The sequence below is a fragment of the Phyllobates terribilis genome, unplaced genomic scaffold (genome assembly GCF_046119375.1).
Source record: "Phyllobates terribilis strain yellow unplaced genomic scaffold, ASM4611937v1 Scaffold_5__5_contigs__length_657084704, whole genome shotgun sequence".
Lineage (NCBI taxonomy): Eukaryota > Metazoa > Chordata > Amphibia > Anura > Dendrobatidae > Phyllobates > Phyllobates terribilis.
Window position 1 is genome coordinate 653,016,477 of NW_027362765.1, and position 17,168 is coordinate 653,033,644.

A 17,168-nucleotide genomic window follows, 5' to 3' on the forward strand; every position below is an offset into this window, starting at 1 on the left:
AGTTATTTAGGTGAAAGCTCCAAAATGCTTGCCTAATATGTCTGTTTATCCAAAAGGAAGTAAAAAGGGAGAGCTAGAAAGATAGCATTGCATCACATTACATGGCAATGCAATGCACAGTTGCTGAAGTTGAACCAAAATGAGCTTGTAATCTGGCTTCTGCAACTTTGAACATGAAAAATCCAATGAGGAGAAGAAAAGCAAAGCCAAAGAGTCCATCCCAAAATCCGACAAACAAGCAAAATGAACAAAAAACATTGAATTCAATTCTTTCTGATTTTAGAAACTGCATTAAAGAAGGGGTGCACCGGTCCTGGAGATACTGCAATACCAGGTCAATGCGTGGAGTGGACAGAGCAAGCTCTTTTTCCATCTCCCTGTTCTAAAAATCCATTTAATATATGGTCCCCAGATAGGGGACGTATCAGATATTAAACTGATAAGAACAGATACTACACTTGATCTTAGCCAAAAGGCCGAGAAGCGATAACCAGAATTGGTTTCAAACTACGGAGCCACCCAAGGATCCTGAAAAGTCCATTTGTGGAGATGAGCTCCTGGACTCCCGTTAAGAAGACATGTTGTCAACCTCTAGATCCCTTACATGCCTGCACTTTTCGGCTTGCTGCTGCTGCAATCCACGCGTTTTAGATCTGCATAACTCCACCTCTTTAAACACAGCACCTTCACCCCCTGCTGTTCCCACCCGCCTCAACACCGTTGGAAGGGAGGAGAACCAATTAAGGCGGGGGGTGGGGTGGAACGAGCAGCTGTCTACCCTTAGCAGGAGGGCTCCTGATTACATACCTCTCCTGCTGCTGCTGCTGCTGGCTGTCCAGCAGCAGACTGAAGGTGGCTGCTGCTGTGCACAGGTATATAAAGGCTCAGAGCCTATTATGACACGCGCAGCCAGCGTTCCATTGCCACATTCCATCTACTGCAGGCAGGATACCTGGCTGGCTGAATGTCGCTGAGAAGCTCACAGAGACCGCCATAAGCAACAGTTTAACAGAATGCCACAGACTAATCAACCAAACTTTTTGGGTTGGGTTCTCTTTTATAGTCTGCAGGCATTAAATGAAAGAAGTCAGTGTTCCAGCAGAAGGAGACAACGTTTCAGAAAAGGCATTGTAGCAAACCAAAAAAGAAATTTTAAGCGCAGCAGAGTAACCAGCGCACATACCTGTTAGCTCAGGTGAGTTTAAAAGGCTGCTGTTGATAACAAGGGCATTTGCTAAATAGATGGTGTGTGTGCAACAATATACTGAAAGGTCAATTATATTGTGCAGCTTATCTCACCACCTGTAGTTATTTAGGTGAAAGCTCCAAAATGCTTGCCTAATATGTCTGTTTATCCAAAAGGAAGTAAAAAGGGAGAGCTAGAAAGATAGCATTGCATCACATTACATGGCAATGCAATGCACAGTTGCTGAAGTTGAACCAAAATGAGCTTGTAATCTGGCTTCTGCAACTTTGAACATGAAAAATCCAATGAGGAGAAGAAAAGCAAAGCCAAAGAGTCCATCCCAAAATCCGACAAACAAGCAAAATGAACAAAAAACATTGAATTCAATTCTTTCTGATTTTAGAAACTGCATTAAAGAAGGGGTGCACCGGTCCTGGAGATACTGCAATACCAGGTCAATGCGTGGAGTGGACAGAGCAAGCTCTTTTTCCATCTCCCTGTTCTAAAAATCCATTTAATATATGGTCCCCAGATAGGGGACGTATCAGATATTAAACTGATAAGAACAGATACTACACTTGATCTTAGCCAAAAGGCCGAGAAGCGATAACCAGAATTGGTTTCAAACTACGGAGCCACCCAAGGATCCTGAAAAGTCCATTTGTGAAGATGAGCTCCTGGACTCCCGTTAAGAAGACATGTTGTCAACCTCTAGATCCCTTACATGCCTGCACTTTTCGGCTTGCTGCTGCTGCAATCCACGCGTTTTAGATCTGCATAACTCCACCTCTTTAAACACAGCACCTTCACCCCCTGCTGTTCCCACCCGCCTCAACACCGTTGGAAGGGAGGAGAACCAATTAAGGCGGGGGGTGGGGTGGAACGAGCAGCTGTCTACCCTTAGCAGGAGGGCTCCTGATTACATACCTCTCCTGCTGCTGCTGCTGCTGGCTGTCCAGCAGCAGACTGAAGGTGGCTGCTGCTGTGCACAGGTATATAAAGGCTCAGAGCCTATTATGACACGCGCAGCCAGCGTTCCATTGCCACATTCCATCTACTGCAGGCAGGATACCTGGCTGGCTGAATGTCGCTGAGAAGCTCACAGAGACCACCATAAGCAACAGTTTAACAGAATGCCACAGACTAATCAACCAAACTTTTTGGGTTGGGTTCTCTTTTATAGTCTGCAGGCATTAAATGAAAGAAGTCAGTGTTCCAGCAGAAGGAGACAACGTTTCAAAAAAGGCATTGTAGCAAACCAAAAAAGAAATTTTAAGCGCAGCAGAGTAACCAGCGCACATACCTGTTAGCTCAGGTGAGTTTAAAAGGCTGCTGTTGATAACAAGGGCATTTGCTAAATAGATGGTGTGTGTGCAACAATATACTGAAAGGTCAATTATATTGTGCAGCTTATCTCACCACCTGTAGTTATTTAGGTGAAAGCTCCAAAATGCTTGCCTAATATGTCTGTTTATCCAAAAGGAAGTAAAAAGGGAGAGCTAGAAAGATAGCATTGCATCACATTACATGGCAATGCAATGCACAGTTGCTGAAGTTGAACCAAAATGAGCTTGTAATCTGGCTTCTGCAACTTTGAACATGAAAAATCCAATGAGGAGAAGAAAAGCAAAGCCAAAGAGTCCATCCCAAAATCCGACAAACAAGCAAAATGAACAAAAAACATTGAATTCAATTCTTTCTGATTTTAGAAACTGCATTAAAGAAGGGGTGCACCGGTCCTGGAGATACTGCAATACCAGGTCAATGCGTGGAGTGGACAGAGCAAGCTCTTTTTCCATCTCCCTGTTCTAAAAATCCTTTTAATATATGGTCCCCAGATAGGGGACGTATCAGATATTAAACTGATAAGAACAGATACTACACTTGATCTTAGCCAAAAGGCCGAGAAGCGATAACCAGAATTGGTTTCAAACTACGGAGCCACCCAAGGATCCTGAAAAGTCCATTTGTGGAGATGAGCTCCTGGACTCCCGTTAAGAAGACATGTTGTCAACCTCTAGATCCCTTACATGCCTGCACTTTTCGGCTTGCTGCTGCTGCAATCCACGCGTTTTAGATCTGCATAACTCCACCTCTTTAAACACAGCACCTTCACCCCCTGCTGTTCCCACCCGCCTCAACACCGTTGGAAGGGAGGAGAACCAATTAAGGCGGGGGGTGGGGTGGAACGAGCAGCTGTCTACCCTTAGCAGGAGGGCTCCTGATTACATACCTCTCCTGCTGCTGCTGCTGCTGGCTGTCCAGCAGCAGACTGAAGGTGGCTGCTGCTGTGCACAGGTATATAAAGGCTCAGAGCCTATTATGACACGCGCAGCCAGCGTTCCATTGCCACATTCCATCTACTGCAGGCAGGATACCTGGCTGGCTGAATGTCGCTGAGAAGCTCACAGAGACCGCCATAAGCAACAGTTTAACAGAATGCCACAGACTAATCAACCAAACTTTTTGGGTTGGGTTCTCTTTTATAGTCTGCAGGCATTAAATGAAAGAAGTCAGTGTTCCAGCAGAAGGAGACAACGTTTCAGAAAAGGCATTGTAGCAAACCAAAAAAGAAATTTTAAGCGCAGCAGAGTAACCAGCGCACATACCTGTTAGCTCAGGTGAGTTTAAAAGGCTGCTGTTGATAACAAGGGCATTTGCTAAATAGATGGTGTGTGTGCAACAATATACTGAAAGGTCAATTATATTGTGCAGCTTATCTCACCACCTGTAGTTATTTAGGTGAAAGCTCCAAAATGCTTGCCTAATATGTCTGTTTATCCAAAAGGAAGTAAAAAGGGAGAGCTAGAAAGATAGCATTGCATCACATTACATGGCAATGCAATGCACAGTTGCTGAAGTTGAACCAAAATGAGCTTGTAATCTGGCTTCTGCAACTTTGAACATGAAAAATCCAATGAGGAGAAGAAAAGCAAAGCCAAAGAGTCCATCCCAAAATCCGACAAACAAGCAAAATGAACAAAAAACATTGAATTCAATTCTTTCTGATTTTAGAAACTGCATTAAAGAAGGGGTGCACCGGTCCTGGAGATACTGCAATACCAGGTCAATGCGTGGAGTGGACAGAGCAAGCTCTTTTTCCATCTCCCTGTTCTAAAAATCCATTTAATATATGGTCCCCAGATAGGGGACGTATCAGATATTAAACTGATAAGAACAGATTTTTTTTTTTTTTTTTTTTTTTTCTTTTTTATCGAAAGCCCGAATTCGTGTACAAAACCCGAGTGCGCTTAAAAAAGTGACAAATGCCACAAAAAAAGTGCACTAGGATGCTGGTCTTCTTGAAACCCTCTCCAAAAGGAGAAGGGTCCCCCAAACCATTCCCCGTCCCTCCGAGCCATAAGGCCACAGCGAGGAACAGGGACAAAAAGCCACCTCCAGCCGAAGCCAGAGGCGACCCAATCTTACCCCCAGCACCTGCCCGAGTTCTCACCCGAGCAAGGCACTGGGAGCCAAAGACTGTGCTCCCCTCCCGGAAGAGGGGAGCCAACAACGCTCTCCTCCCGAAAGAGGAGAGCCAGGGGGGTTCAGGGGGGAGCGGAACCTGATGGCCACACACTCCCCCCCTAGACCTGCCAAGAGAGGAACCCGTAAGGGAACCGCATCCCGACAAAATCCTAGTAGGACGTGACACACGTGAATAAGTGGACACACAGTGACAAAGAAATTAAATAAATAGTGAAGGTTTCACAGTATAATACTGCCCGGACCTTCGACCGGGAATTGAAAAATTCCCCATCCTAAGGCCAGAAGGCCCGGAATAAGGGTGTGTGCAAAGAAAGAAAATTTGAAGTGCTTGTGCAAATGTGCCATAAACTCAAGTGGGGTTCCCAATCCCAGTGAGTTAAGGCACCCCAGGGTCACCACTCCTGGGGCACTTCACACTTCGGGCTTTCGATCTTCCCCGGCCCAATGGCGTCGATCCTGGGGGGCCATGCTTTCCACCAGATGACTATATTAGCCACCTGGCGTACTAACAAGCGCCTAAACCCCAGTGTGCATAATGTATCAATCTACTAGGGCGGCCAACATCCAAAACCGCCTTTTCGAAAGATACTACACTTGATCTTAGCCAAAAGGCCGAGAAGCGATAACCAGAATTGGTTTCAAACTACGGAGCCACCCAAGGATCCTGAAAAGTCCATTTGTGGAGATGAGCTCCTGGACTCCCGTTAAGAAGACATGTTGTCAACCTCTAGATCACTTACATGCCTGCACTTTTCGGCTTGCTGCTGCTGCAATCCACGCGTTTTAGATCTGCATAACTCCACCTCTTTAAACACAGCACCTTCACCCCCTGCTGTTCCCACCCGCCTCAACACCGTTGGAAGGGAGGAGAACCAATTAAGGCGGGGGGTGGGGTGGAACGAGCAGCTGTCTACCCTTAGCAGGAGGGCTCCTGATTACATACCTCTCCTGCTGCTGCTGCTGCTGGCTGTCCAGCAGCAGACTGAAGGTGGCTGCTGCTGTGCACAGGTATATAAAGGCTCAGAGCCTATTATGACACGCGCAGCCAGCGTTCCATTGCCACATTCCATCTACTGCAGGCAGGATACCTGGCTGGCTGAATGTCGCTGAGAAGCTCACAGAGACCGCCATAAGCAACAGTTTAACAGAATGCCACAGACTAATCAACCAAACTTTTTGGGTTGGGTTCTCTTTTATAGTCTGCAGGCATTAAATGAAAGAAGTCAGTGTTCCAGCAGAAGGAGACAACGTTTCAGAAAAGGCATTGTAGCAAACCAAAAAATAAATTTTAAGCGCAGCAGAGTAACCAGCGCACATACCTGTTAGCTCAGGTGAGTTTAAAAGGCTGCTGTTGATAACAAGGGCATTTGCTAAATAGATGGTGTGTGTGCAACAATATACTGAAAGGTCAATTATATTGTGCAGCTTATCTCACCACCTGTAGTTATTTAGGTGAAAGCTCCAAAATGCTTGCCTAATATGTCTGTTTATCCAAAAGGAAGTAAAAAGGGAGAGCTAGAAAGATAGCATTGCATCACATTACATGGCAATGCAATGCACAGTTGCTGAAGTTGAACCAAAATGAGCTTGTAATCTGGCTTCTGCAACTTTGAACATGAAAAATCCAATGAGGAGAAGAAAAGCAAAGCCAAAGAGTCCATCCCAAAATCCGACAAACAAGCAAAATGAACAAAAAACATTGAATTCAATTCTTTCTGATTTTAGAAACTGCATTAAAGAAGGGGTGCACCGGTCCTGGAGATACTGCAATACCAGGTCAATGCGTGGAGTGGACAGAGCAAGCTCTTTTTCCATCTCCCTGTTCTAAAAATCCATTTAATATATGGTCCCCAGATAGGGGACATATCAGATATTAAACTGATAAGAACAGATACTACGCTTGATCTTAGCCAAAAGGCCGAGAAGCGATAACCAGAATTGGTTTCAAACTACGGAGCCACCCAAGGATCCTGAAAAGTCCATTTGTGGAGATGAGCTCCTGGACTCCCGTTAAGAAGACATGTTGTCAACCTCTAGATCCCTTACATGCCTGCACTTTTCGGCTTGCTGCTGCTGCAATCCACGCGTTTTAGATCTGCATAACTCCACCTCTTTAAACACAGCACTTTCACCCCCTGCTGTTCCCACCCGCCTCAACACCGTTGGAAGGGAGGAGAACCAATTAAGGCGGGGGGTGGGGTGGAACGAGCAGCTGTCTACCCTTAGCAGGAGGGCTCCTGATTACATACCTCTCCTGCTGCTGCTGCTGCTGGCTGTCCAGCAGCAGACTGAAGGTGGCTGCTGCTGTGCACAGGTATATAAAGGCTCAGAGCCTATTATGACACGCGCAGCCAGCGTTCCATTGCCACATTCCATCTACTGCAGGCAGGATACCTGGCTGGCTGAATGTCGCTGAGAAGCTCACAGAGACCGCCATAAGCAACAGTTTAACAGAATGCCACAGACTAATCAACCAAACTTTTTGGGTTGGGTTCTCTTTTATAGTCTGCAGGCATTAAATGAAAGAAGTCAGTGTTCCAGCAGAAGGAGACAACGTTTCAGAAAAGGCATTGTAGCAAACCAAAAAATAAATTTTAAGCGCAGCAGAGTAACCAGCGCACATACCTGTTAGCTCAGGTGAGTTTAAAAGGCTGCTGTTGATAACAAGGGCATTTGCTAAATAGATGGTGTGTGTGCAACAATATACTGAAAGGTCAATTATATTGTGCAGCTTATCTCACCACCTGTAGTTATTTAGGTGAAAGCTCCAAAATGCTTGCCTAATATGTCTGTTTATCCAAAAGGAAGTAAAAAGGGAGAGCTAGAAAGATAGCATTGCATCACATTACATGGCAATGCAATGCACAGTTGCTGAAGTTGAACCAAAATGAGCTTGTAATCTGGCTTCTGCAACTTTGAACATGAAAAATCCAATGAGGAGAAGAAAAGCAAAGCCAAAGAGTCCATCCCAAAATCCGACAAACAAGCAAAATGAACAAAAAACATTGAATTCAATTCTTTCTGATTTTAGAAACTGCATTAAAGAAGGGGTGCACCGGTCCTGGAGATACTGCAATACCAGGTCAATGCGTGGAGTGGACAGAGCAAGCTCTTTTTCCATCTCCCTGTTCTAAAAATCCATTTAATATATGGTCCCCAGATAGGGGACGTATCAGATATTAAACTGATAAGAACAGATACTACACTTGATCTTAGCCAAAAGGCCGAGAAGCGATAACCAGAATTGGTTTCAAACTACGGAGCCACCCAAGGATCCTGAAAAGTCCTTTTGTGGAGATGAGCTCCTGGACTCCCGTTAAGAAGACATGTTGTCAACCTCTAGATCCCTTACATGCCTGCACTTTTCGGCTTGCTGCTGCTGCAATCCACGCGTTTTAGATCTGCATAACTCCACCTCTTTAAACACAGCACCTTCACCCCCTGCTGTTCCCACCCGCCTCAACACCGTTGGAAGGGAGGAGAACCAATTAAGGCGGGGGGTGGGGTGGAACGAGCAGCTGTCTACCCTTAGCAGGAGGGCTCCTGATTACATACCTCTCCTGCTGCTGCTGCTGCTGGCTGTCCAGCAGCAGACTGAAGGTGGCTGCTGCTGTGCACAGGTATATAAAGGCTCAGAGCCTATTATGACACGCGCAGCCAGCGTTCCATTGCCACATTCCATCTACTGCAGGCAGGATACCTGGCTGGCTGAATGTCGCTGAGAAGCTCACAGAGACCGCCATAAGCAACAGTTTAACAGAATGCCACAGACTAATCAACCAAACTTTTTGGGTTGGGTTCTCTTTTATAGTCTGCAGGCATTAAATGAAAGAAGTCAGTGTTCCAGCAGAAGGAGACAACGTTTCAGAAAAGGCATTGTAGCAAACCAAAAAAGAAATTTTAAGCGCAGCAGAGTAACCAGCGCACATACCTGTTAGCTCAGGTGAGTTTAAAAGGCTGCTGTTGATAACAAGGGCATTTGCTAAATAGATGGTGTGTGTGCAACAATATACTGAAAGGTCAATTATATTGTGCAGCTTATCTCACCACCTGTAGTTATTTAGGTGAAAGCTCCAAAATGCTTGCCTAATATGTCTGTTTATCCAAAAGGAAGTAAAAAGGGAGAGCTAGAAAGATAGCATTGCATCACATTACATGGCAATGCAATGCACAGTTGCTGAAGTTGAACCAAAATGAGCTTGTAATCTGGCTTCTGCAACTTTGAACATGAAAAATCCAATGAGGAGAAGAAAAGCAAAGCCAAAGAGTCCTTCCCAAAATCCGACAAACAAGCAAAATGATCAAAAAACATTGAATTCAATTCTTTCTGATTTTAGAAACTGCATTAAAGAAGGGGTGCACCGGTCCTGGAGATACTGCAATACCAGGTCAATGCGTGGAGTGGACAGAGCAAGCTCTTTTTCCATCTCCCTGTTCTAAAAATCCATTTAATATATGGTCCCCAGATAGGGGACGTATCAGATATTAAACTGATAAGAACAGATACTACACTTGATCTTAGCCAAAAGGCCGAGAAGCGATAACCAGAATTGGTTTCAAACTACGGAGCCACCCAAGGATCCTGAAAAGTCCATTTGTGGAGATGAGCTCCTGGACTCCCGTTAAGAAGACATGTTGTCAACCTCTAGATCCCTTACATGCCTGCACTTTTCGGCTTGCTGCTGCTGCAATCCACGCGTTTTAGATCTGCATAACTCCACCTCTTTAAACACAGCACCTTCACCCCCTGCTGTTCCCACCCGCCTCAACACCGTTGGAAGGGAGGAGAACCAATTAAGGCGGGGGGTGGGGTGGAACGAGCAGCTGTCTACCCTTAGCAGGAGGGCTCCTGATTACATACCTCTCCTGCTGCTGCTGCTGCTGGCTGTCCAGCAGCAGACTGAAGGTGGCTGCTGCTGTGCACAGGTATATAAAGGCTCAGAGCCTATTATGACACGCGCAGCCAGCGTTCCATTGCCACATTCCATCTACTGCAGGCAGGATACCTGGCTGGCTGAATGTCGCTGAGAAGCTCACAGAGACCGCCATAAGCAACAGTTTAACAGAATGCCACAGACTAATCAACCAAACTTTTTGGGTTGGGTTCTCTTTTATAGTCTGCAGGCATTAAATGAAAGAAGTCAGTGTTCCAGCAGAAGGAGACAACGTTTCAGAAAAGGCATTGTAGCAAACCAAAAAAGAAATTTTAAGCGCAGCAGAGTAACCAGCGCACATACCTGTTAGCTCAGGTGAGTTTAAAAGGCTGCTGTTGATAACAAGGGCATTTGCTAAATAGATGGTGTGTGTGCAACAATATACTGAAAGGTCAATTATATTGTGCAGCTTATCTCACCACCTGTAGTTATTTAGGTGAAAGCTCCAAAATGCTTGCCTAATATGTCTGTTTATCCAAAAGGAAGTAAAAAGGGAGAGCTAGAAAGATAGCATTGCATCACATTACATGGCAATGCAATGCACAGTTGCTGAAGTTGAACCAAAATGAGCTTGTAATCTGGCTTCTGCAACTTTGAACATGAAAAATCCAATGAGGAGAAGAAAAGCAAAGCCAAAGAGTCCATCCCAAAATCCGACAAACAAGCAAAATGAACAAAAAACATTGAATTCAATTCTTTCTGATTTTAGAAACTGCATTAAAGAAGGGGTGCACTGGTCCTGGAGATACTGCAATACCAGGTCAATGCGTGGAGTGGACAGAGCAAGCTCTTTTTCCATCTCCCTGTTCTAAAAATCCATTTAATATATGGTCCCCAGATAGGGGACGTATCAGATATTAAACTGATAAGAACAGATACTACACTTGATCTTAGCCAAAAGGCCGAGAAGCGATAACCAGAATTGGTTTCAAACTACGGAGCCACCCAAGGATCCTGAAAAGTCCTTTTGTGGAGATGAGCTCCTGGACTCCCGTTAAGAAGACATGTTGTCAACCTCTAGATCCCTTACATGCCTGCACTTTTCGGCTTGCTGCTGCTGCAATCCACGCGTTTTAGATCTGCATAACTCCACCTCTTTAAACACAGCACCTTCACCCCCTGCTGTTCCCACCCGCCTCAACACCGTTGGAAGGGAGGAGAACCAATTAAGGCGGGGGGTGGGGTGGAACGAGCAGCTGTCTACCCTTAGCAGGAGGGCTCCTGATTACATACCTCTCCTGCTGCTGCTGCTGCTGGCTGTCCAGCAGCAGACTGAAGGTGGCTGCTGCTGTGCACAGGTATATAAAGGCTCAGAGCCTATTATGACACGCGCAGCCAGCGTTCCATTGCCACATTCCATCTACTGCAGGCAGGATACCTGGCTGGCTGAATGTCGCTGAGAAGCTCACAGAGACCGCCATAAGCAACAGTTTAACAGAATGCCACAGACTAATCAACCAAACTTTTTGGGTTGGGTTCTCTTTTATAGTCTGCAGGCATTAAATGAAAGAAGTCAGTGTTCCAGCAGAAGGAGACAACGTTTCAGAAAAGGCATTGTAGCAAACCAAAAAAGAAATTTTAAGCGCAGCAGAGTAACCAGCGCACATACCTGTTAGCTCAGGTGAGTTTAAAAGGCTGCTGTTGATAACAAGGGCATTTGCTAAATAGATGGTGTGTGTGCAACAATATACTGAAAGGTCAATTATATTGTGCAGCTTATCTCACCACCTGTAGTTATTTAGGTGAAAGCTCCAAAATGCTTGCCTAATATGTCTGTTTATCCAAAAGGAAGTAAAAAGGGAGAGCTAGAAAGATAGCATTGCATCACATTACATGGCAATGCAATGCACAGTTGCTGAAGTTGAACCAAAATGAGCTTGTAATCTGGCTTCTGCAACTTTGAACATGAAAAATCCAATGAGGAGAAGAAAAGCAAAGCCAAAGAGTCCATCCCAAAATCCGACAAACAAGCAAAATGAACAAAAAACATTGAATTCAATTCTTTCTGATTTTAGAAACTGCATTAAAGAAGGGGTGCACCGGTCCTGGAGATACTGCAATACCAGGTCAATGCGTGGAGTGGACAGAGCAAGCTCTTTTTCCATCTCCCTGTTCTAAAAATCCATTTAATATATGGTCCCCAGATAGGGGACGTATCAGATATTAAACTGATAAGAACAGATACTACACTTGATCTTAGCCAAAAGGCCGAGAAGCGATAACCAGAATTGGTTTCAAACTACGGAGCCACCCAAGGATCCTGAAAAGTCCATTTGTGGAGATGAGCTCCTGGACTCCCGTTAAGAAGACATGTTGTCAACCTCTAGATCCCTTACATGCCTGCACTTTTCGGCTTACTGCTGCTGCAATCCACGCGTTTTAGATCTGCATAACTCCACCTCTTTAAACACAGCACCTTCACCCCCTGCTGTTCCCACCCGCCTCAACACCGTTGGAAGGGAGGAGAACCAATTAAGGCGGGGGGTGGGGTGGAACGAGCAGCTGTCTACCCTTAGCAGGAGGGCTCCTGATTACATACCTCTCCTGCTGCTGCTGCTGCTGGCTGTCCAGCAGCAGACTGAAGGTGGCTGCTGCTGTGCACAGGTATATAAAGGCTCAGAGCCTATTATGACACGCGCAGCCAGCGTTCCATTGCCACATTCCATCTACTGCAGGCAGGATACCTGGCTGGCTGAATGTCGCTGAGAAGCTCACAGAGACCGCCATAAGCAACAGTTTAACAGAATGCCACAGACTAATCAACCAAACTTTTTGGGTTGGGTTCTCTTTTATAGTCTGCAGGCATTAAATGAAAGAAGTCAGTGTTCCAGCAGAAGGAGACAACGTTTCAGAAAAGGCATTGTAGCAAACCAAAAAAGAAATTTTAAGCGCAGCAGAGTAACCAGCGCACATACCTGTTAGCTCAGGTGAGTTTAAAAGGCTGCTGTTGATAACAAGGGCATTTGCTAAATAGATGGTGTGTGTGCAACAATATACTGAAAGGTCAATTATATTGTGCAGCTTATCTCACCACCTGTAGTTATTTAGGTGAAAGCTCCAAAATGCTTGCCTAATATGTCTGTTTATCCAAAAGGAAGTAAAAAGGGAGAGCTAGAAAGATAGCATTGCATCACATTACATGGCAATGCAATGCACAGTTGCTGAAGTTGAACCAAAATGAGCTTGTAATCTGGCTTCTGCAACTTTGAACATGAAAAATCCAATGAGGAGAAGAAAAGCAAAGCCAAAGAGTCCATCCCAAAATCCGACAAACAAGCAAAATGAACAAAAAACATTGAATTCAATTCTTTCTGATTTTAGAAACTGCATTAAAGAAGGGGTGCACCGGTCCTGGAGATACTGCAATACCAGGTCAGTGCGTGGAGTGGACAGAGCAAGCTCTTTTTCCATCTCCCTGTTCTAAAAATCCATTTAATATATGGTCCCCAGATAGGGGACGTATCAGATATTAAACTGATAAGAACAGATACTACACTTGATCTTAGCCAAAAGGCCGAGAAGCGATAACCAGAATTGGTTTCAAACTACGGAGCCACCCAAGGATCCTGAAAAGTCCATTTGTGGAGATGAGCTCCTGGACTCCCGTTAAGAAGACATGTTGTCAACCTCTAGATCCCTTACATGCCTGCACTTTTCGGCTTACTGCTGCTGCAATCCACGCGTTTTAGATCTGCATAACTCCACCTCTTTAAACACAGCACCTTCACCCCCTGCTGTTCCCACCCGCCTCAACACCGTTGGAAGGGAGGAGAACCAATTAAGGCGGGGGGTGGGGTGGAACGAGCAGCTGTCTACCCTTAGCAGGAGGGCTCCTGATTACATACCTCTCCTGCTGCTGCTGCTGCTGGCTGTCCAGCAGCAGACTGAAGGTGGCTGCTGCTGTGCACAGGTATATAAAGGCTCAGAGCCTATTATGACACGCGCAGCCAGCGTTCCATTGCCACATTCCATCTACTGCAGGCAGGATACCTGGCTGGCTGAATGTCGCTGAGAAGCTCACAGAGACCGCCATAAGCAACAGTTTAACAGAATGCCACAGACTAATCAACCAAACTTTTTGGGTTGGGTTCTCTTTTATAGTCTGCAGGCATTAAATGAAAGAAGTCAGTGTTCCAGCAGAAGGAGACAACGTTTCAGAAAAGGCATTGTAGCAAACCAAAAAAGAAATTTTAAGCGCAGCAGAGTAACCAGCGCACATACCTGTTAGCTCAGGTGAGTTTAAAAGGCTGCTGTTGATAACAAGGGCATTTGCTAAATAGATGGTGTGTGTGCAACAATATACTGAAAGGTCAATTATATTGTGCAGCTTATCTCACCACCTGTAGTTATTTAGGTGAAAGCTCCAAAATGCTTGCCTAATATGTCTGTTTATCCAAAAGGAAGTAAAAAGGGAGAGCTAGAAAGATAGCATTGCATCACATTACATGGCAATGCAATGCACAGTTGCTGAAGTTGAACCAAAATGAGCTTGTAATCTGGCTTCTGCAACTTTGAACATGAAAAATTCAATGAGGAGAAGAAAAGCAAAGCCAAAGAGTCCATCCCAAAATCCGACAAACAAGCAAAATGAACAAAAAACATTGAATTCAATTCTTTCTGATTTTAGAAACTGCATTAAAGAAGGGGTGCACCGGTCCTGGAGATACTGCAATACCAGGTCAATGCGTGGAGTGGACAGAGCAAGCTCTTTTTCCATCTCCCTGTTCTAAAAATCCATTTAATATATGGTCCCCAGATAGGGGACATATCAGATATTAAACTGATAAGAACAGATACTACACTTGATCTTAGCCAAAAGGCCGAGAAGCGATAACCAGAATTGGTTTCAAACTACGGAGCCACCCAAGGATCCTGAAAAGTCCATTTGTGGAGATGAGCTCCTGGACTCCCGTTAAGAAGACATGTTGTCAACCTCTAGATCCCTTACATGCCTGCACTTTTCGGCTTGCTGCTGCTGCAATCCACGCGTTTTAGATCTGCATAACTCCACCTCTTTAAACACAGCACCTTCACCCCCTGCTGTTCCCACCCGCCTCAACACCGTTGGAAGGGAGGAGAACCAATTAAGGCGGGGGGTGGGGTGGAACGAGCAGCTGTCTACCCTTAGCAGGAGGGCTCCTGATTACATACCTCTCCTGCTGCTGCTGCTGCTGGCTGTCCAGCAGCAGACTGAAGGTGGCTGCTGCTGTGCACAGGTATATAAAGGCTCAGAGCCTATTATGACACGCGCAGCCAGCGTTCCATTGCCACATTCCATCTACTGCAGGCAGGATACCTGGCTGGCTGAATGTCGCTGAGAAGCTCACAGAGACCGCCATAAGCAACAGTTTAACAGAATGCCACAGACTAATCAACCAAACTTTTTGGGTTGGGTTCTCTTTTATAGTCTGCAGGCATTAAATGAAAGAAGTCAGTGTTCCAGCAGAAGGAGACAACGTTTCAGAAAAGGCATTGTAGCAAACCAAAAAAGAAATTTTAAGCGCAGCAGAGTAACCAGCGCACATACCTGTTAGCTCAGGTGAGTTTAAAAGGCTGCTGTTGATAACAAGGGCATTTGCTAAATAGATGGTGTGTGTGCAACAATATACTGAAAGGTCAATTATATTGTGCAGCTTATCTCACCACCTGTAGTTATTTAGGTGAAAGCTCCAAAATGCTTGCCTAATATGTCTGTTTATCCAAAAGGAAGTAAAAAGGGAGAGCTAGAAAGATAGCATTGCATCACATTACATGGCAATGCAATGCACAGTTGCTGAAGTTGAACCAAAATGAGCTTGTAATCTGGCTTCTGCAACTTTGAACATGAAAAATCCAATGAGGAGAAGAAAAGCAAAGCCAAAGAGTCCATCCCAAAATCCGACAAACAAGCAAAATGAACAAAAAACATTGAATTCAATTCTTTCTGATTTTAGAAACTGCATTAAAGAAGGGGTGCACCGGTCCTGGAGATACTGCAATACCAGGTCAATGCGTGGAGTGGACAGAGCAAGCTCTTTTTCCATCTCCCTGTTCTAAAAATCCATTTAATATATGGTCCCCAGATAGGGGACGTATCAGATATTAAACTGATAAGAACAGATACTACACTTGATCTTAGCCAAAAGGCCGAGAAGCGATAACCAGAATTGGTTTCAAACTACGGAGCCACCCAAGGATCCTGAAAAGTCCATTTGTGGAGATGAGCTCCTGGACTCCCGTTAAGAAGACATGTTGTCAACCTCTAGATCCCTTACATGCCTGCACTTTTCGGCTTGCTGCTGCTGCAATCCACGCGTTTTAGATCTGCATAACTCCACCTCTTTAAACACAGCACCTTCACCCCCTGCTGTTCCCACCCGCCTCAACACCGTTGGAAGGGAGGAGAACCAATTAAGGCGGGGGGTGGGGTGGAACGAGCAGCTGTCTACCCTTAGCAGGAGGGCTCCTGATTACATACCTCTCCTGCTGCTGCTGCTGCTGGCTGTCCAGCAGCAGACTGAAGGTGGCTGCTGCTGTGCACAGGTATATAAAGGCTCAGAGCCTATTATGACACGCGCAGCCAGCGTTCCATTGCCACATTCCATCTACTGCAGGCAGGATACCTGGCTGGCTGAATGTCGCTGAGAAGCTCACAGAGACCGCCATAAGCAACAGTTTAACAGAATGCCACAGACTAATCAACCAAACTTTTTGGGTTGGGTTCTCTTTTATAGTCTGCAGGCATTAAATGAAAGAAGTCAGTGTTCCAGCAGAAGGAGACAACGTTTCAGAAAAGGCATTGTAGCAAACCAAAAAAGAAATTTTAAGCGCAGCAGAGTAACCAGCGCACATACCTGTTAGCTCAGGTGAGTTTAAAAGGCTGCTGTTGATAACAAGGGCATTTGCTAAATAGATGGTGTGTGTGCAACAATATACTGAAAGGTCAATTATATTGTGCAGCTTATCTCACCACCTGTAGTTATTTAGGTGAAAGCTCCAAAATGCTTGCCTAATATGTCTGTTTATCCAAAAGGAAGTAAAAAGGGAGAGCTAGAAAGATAGCATTGCATCACATTACATGGCAATGCAATGCACAGTTGCTGAAGTTGAACCAAAATGAGCTTGTAATCTGGCTTCTGCAACTTTGAACATGAAAAATCCAATGAGGAGAAGAAAAGCAAAGCCAAAGAGTCCATCCCAAAATCCGACAAACAAGCAAAATGAACAAAAAACATTGAATTCAATTCTTTCTGATTTTAGAAACTGCATTAAAGAAGGGGTGCACCGGTCCTGGAGATACTGCAATACCAGGTCAATGCGTGGAGTGGACAGAGCAAGCTCTTTTTCCATCTCCCTGTTCTAAAAATCCATTTAATATATGGTCCCCAGATAGGGGACGTATCAGATATTAAACTGATAAGAACAGATACTACACTTGATCTTAGCCAAAAGGCCGAGAAGCGATAACCAGAATTGGTTTCAAACTACGGAGCCACCCAAGGATCCTGAAAAGTCCATTTGTGGAGATGAGCTCCTGGACTCCCGTTAAGAAGACATGTTGTCAACCTCTAGATCCCTTA

The 17,168-nt window shown here is 45.1% G+C and overlaps 13 non-coding genes and 1 pseudogene across 13 annotated transcripts; all 14 read right to left on the minus strand.

The window, feature by feature from the left end:
• Positions 1-297: 297 nt before the first annotated feature.
• LOC141274970 (U2 spliceosomal RNA) lies at positions 298-488 on the minus strand. Its single transcript, XR_012323229.1, has one exon. It is a non-coding gene; the product is annotated as a U2 spliceosomal RNA (small nuclear RNA).
• A 1,115-nt stretch (positions 489-1,603) lies between these two features.
• LOC141274971 (U2 spliceosomal RNA) lies at positions 1,604-1,794 on the minus strand. The gene has a single exon (XR_012323230.1). It is a non-coding gene; the product is annotated as a U2 spliceosomal RNA (small nuclear RNA).
• Positions 1,795-2,909: 1,115 nt separating this feature from the next.
• LOC141149508 (U2 spliceosomal RNA) lies at positions 2,910-3,100 on the minus strand. Its single transcript, XR_012245801.1, has one exon. It is a non-coding gene; the product is annotated as a U2 spliceosomal RNA (small nuclear RNA).
• Positions 3,101-4,215: 1,115 nt separating this feature from the next.
• On the minus strand, positions 4,216-4,413 carry LOC141150750 (U2 spliceosomal RNA). Its single transcript, XR_012246871.1, has one exon. It is a non-coding gene; the product is annotated as a U2 spliceosomal RNA (small nuclear RNA).
• A 794-nt stretch (positions 4,414-5,207) lies between these two features.
• On the minus strand, positions 5,208-5,299 carry LOC141151251 (U2 spliceosomal RNA; annotated as a pseudogene).
• A 1,115-nt stretch (positions 5,300-6,414) lies between these two features.
• LOC141149715 (U2 spliceosomal RNA) lies at positions 6,415-6,605 on the minus strand. Its single transcript, XR_012246003.1, has one exon. It is a non-coding gene; the product is annotated as a U2 spliceosomal RNA (small nuclear RNA).
• Positions 6,606-7,720: 1,115 nt separating this feature from the next.
• LOC141274972 (U2 spliceosomal RNA) lies at positions 7,721-7,911 on the minus strand. The gene has a single exon (XR_012323231.1). It is a non-coding gene; the product is annotated as a U2 spliceosomal RNA (small nuclear RNA).
• Positions 7,912-9,026: 1,115 nt separating this feature from the next.
• Positions 9,027-9,217, minus strand: LOC141274973 (U2 spliceosomal RNA). Its single transcript, XR_012323232.1, has one exon. It is a non-coding gene; the product is annotated as a U2 spliceosomal RNA (small nuclear RNA).
• Positions 9,218-10,332: 1,115 nt separating this feature from the next.
• On the minus strand, positions 10,333-10,523 carry LOC141149417 (U2 spliceosomal RNA). Its single transcript, XR_012245716.1, has one exon. It is a non-coding gene; the product is annotated as a U2 spliceosomal RNA (small nuclear RNA).
• A 1,115-nt stretch (positions 10,524-11,638) lies between these two features.
• Positions 11,639-11,829, minus strand: LOC141274975 (U2 spliceosomal RNA). The gene has a single exon (XR_012323234.1). It is a non-coding gene; the product is annotated as a U2 spliceosomal RNA (small nuclear RNA).
• A 1,115-nt stretch (positions 11,830-12,944) lies between these two features.
• LOC141149414 (U2 spliceosomal RNA) lies at positions 12,945-13,135 on the minus strand. Its single transcript, XR_012245713.1, has one exon. It is a non-coding gene; the product is annotated as a U2 spliceosomal RNA (small nuclear RNA).
• Positions 13,136-14,250: 1,115 nt separating this feature from the next.
• On the minus strand, positions 14,251-14,441 carry LOC141274190 (U2 spliceosomal RNA). The gene has a single exon (XR_012322478.1). It is a non-coding gene; the product is annotated as a U2 spliceosomal RNA (small nuclear RNA).
• A 1,115-nt stretch (positions 14,442-15,556) lies between these two features.
• On the minus strand, positions 15,557-15,747 carry LOC141274976 (U2 spliceosomal RNA). The gene has a single exon (XR_012323235.1). It is a non-coding gene; the product is annotated as a U2 spliceosomal RNA (small nuclear RNA).
• Positions 15,748-16,862: 1,115 nt separating this feature from the next.
• On the minus strand, positions 16,863-17,053 carry LOC141274977 (U2 spliceosomal RNA). Its single transcript, XR_012323236.1, has one exon. It is a non-coding gene; the product is annotated as a U2 spliceosomal RNA (small nuclear RNA).
• Between the last annotated feature and the right edge of the window lie 115 nt (positions 17,054-17,168).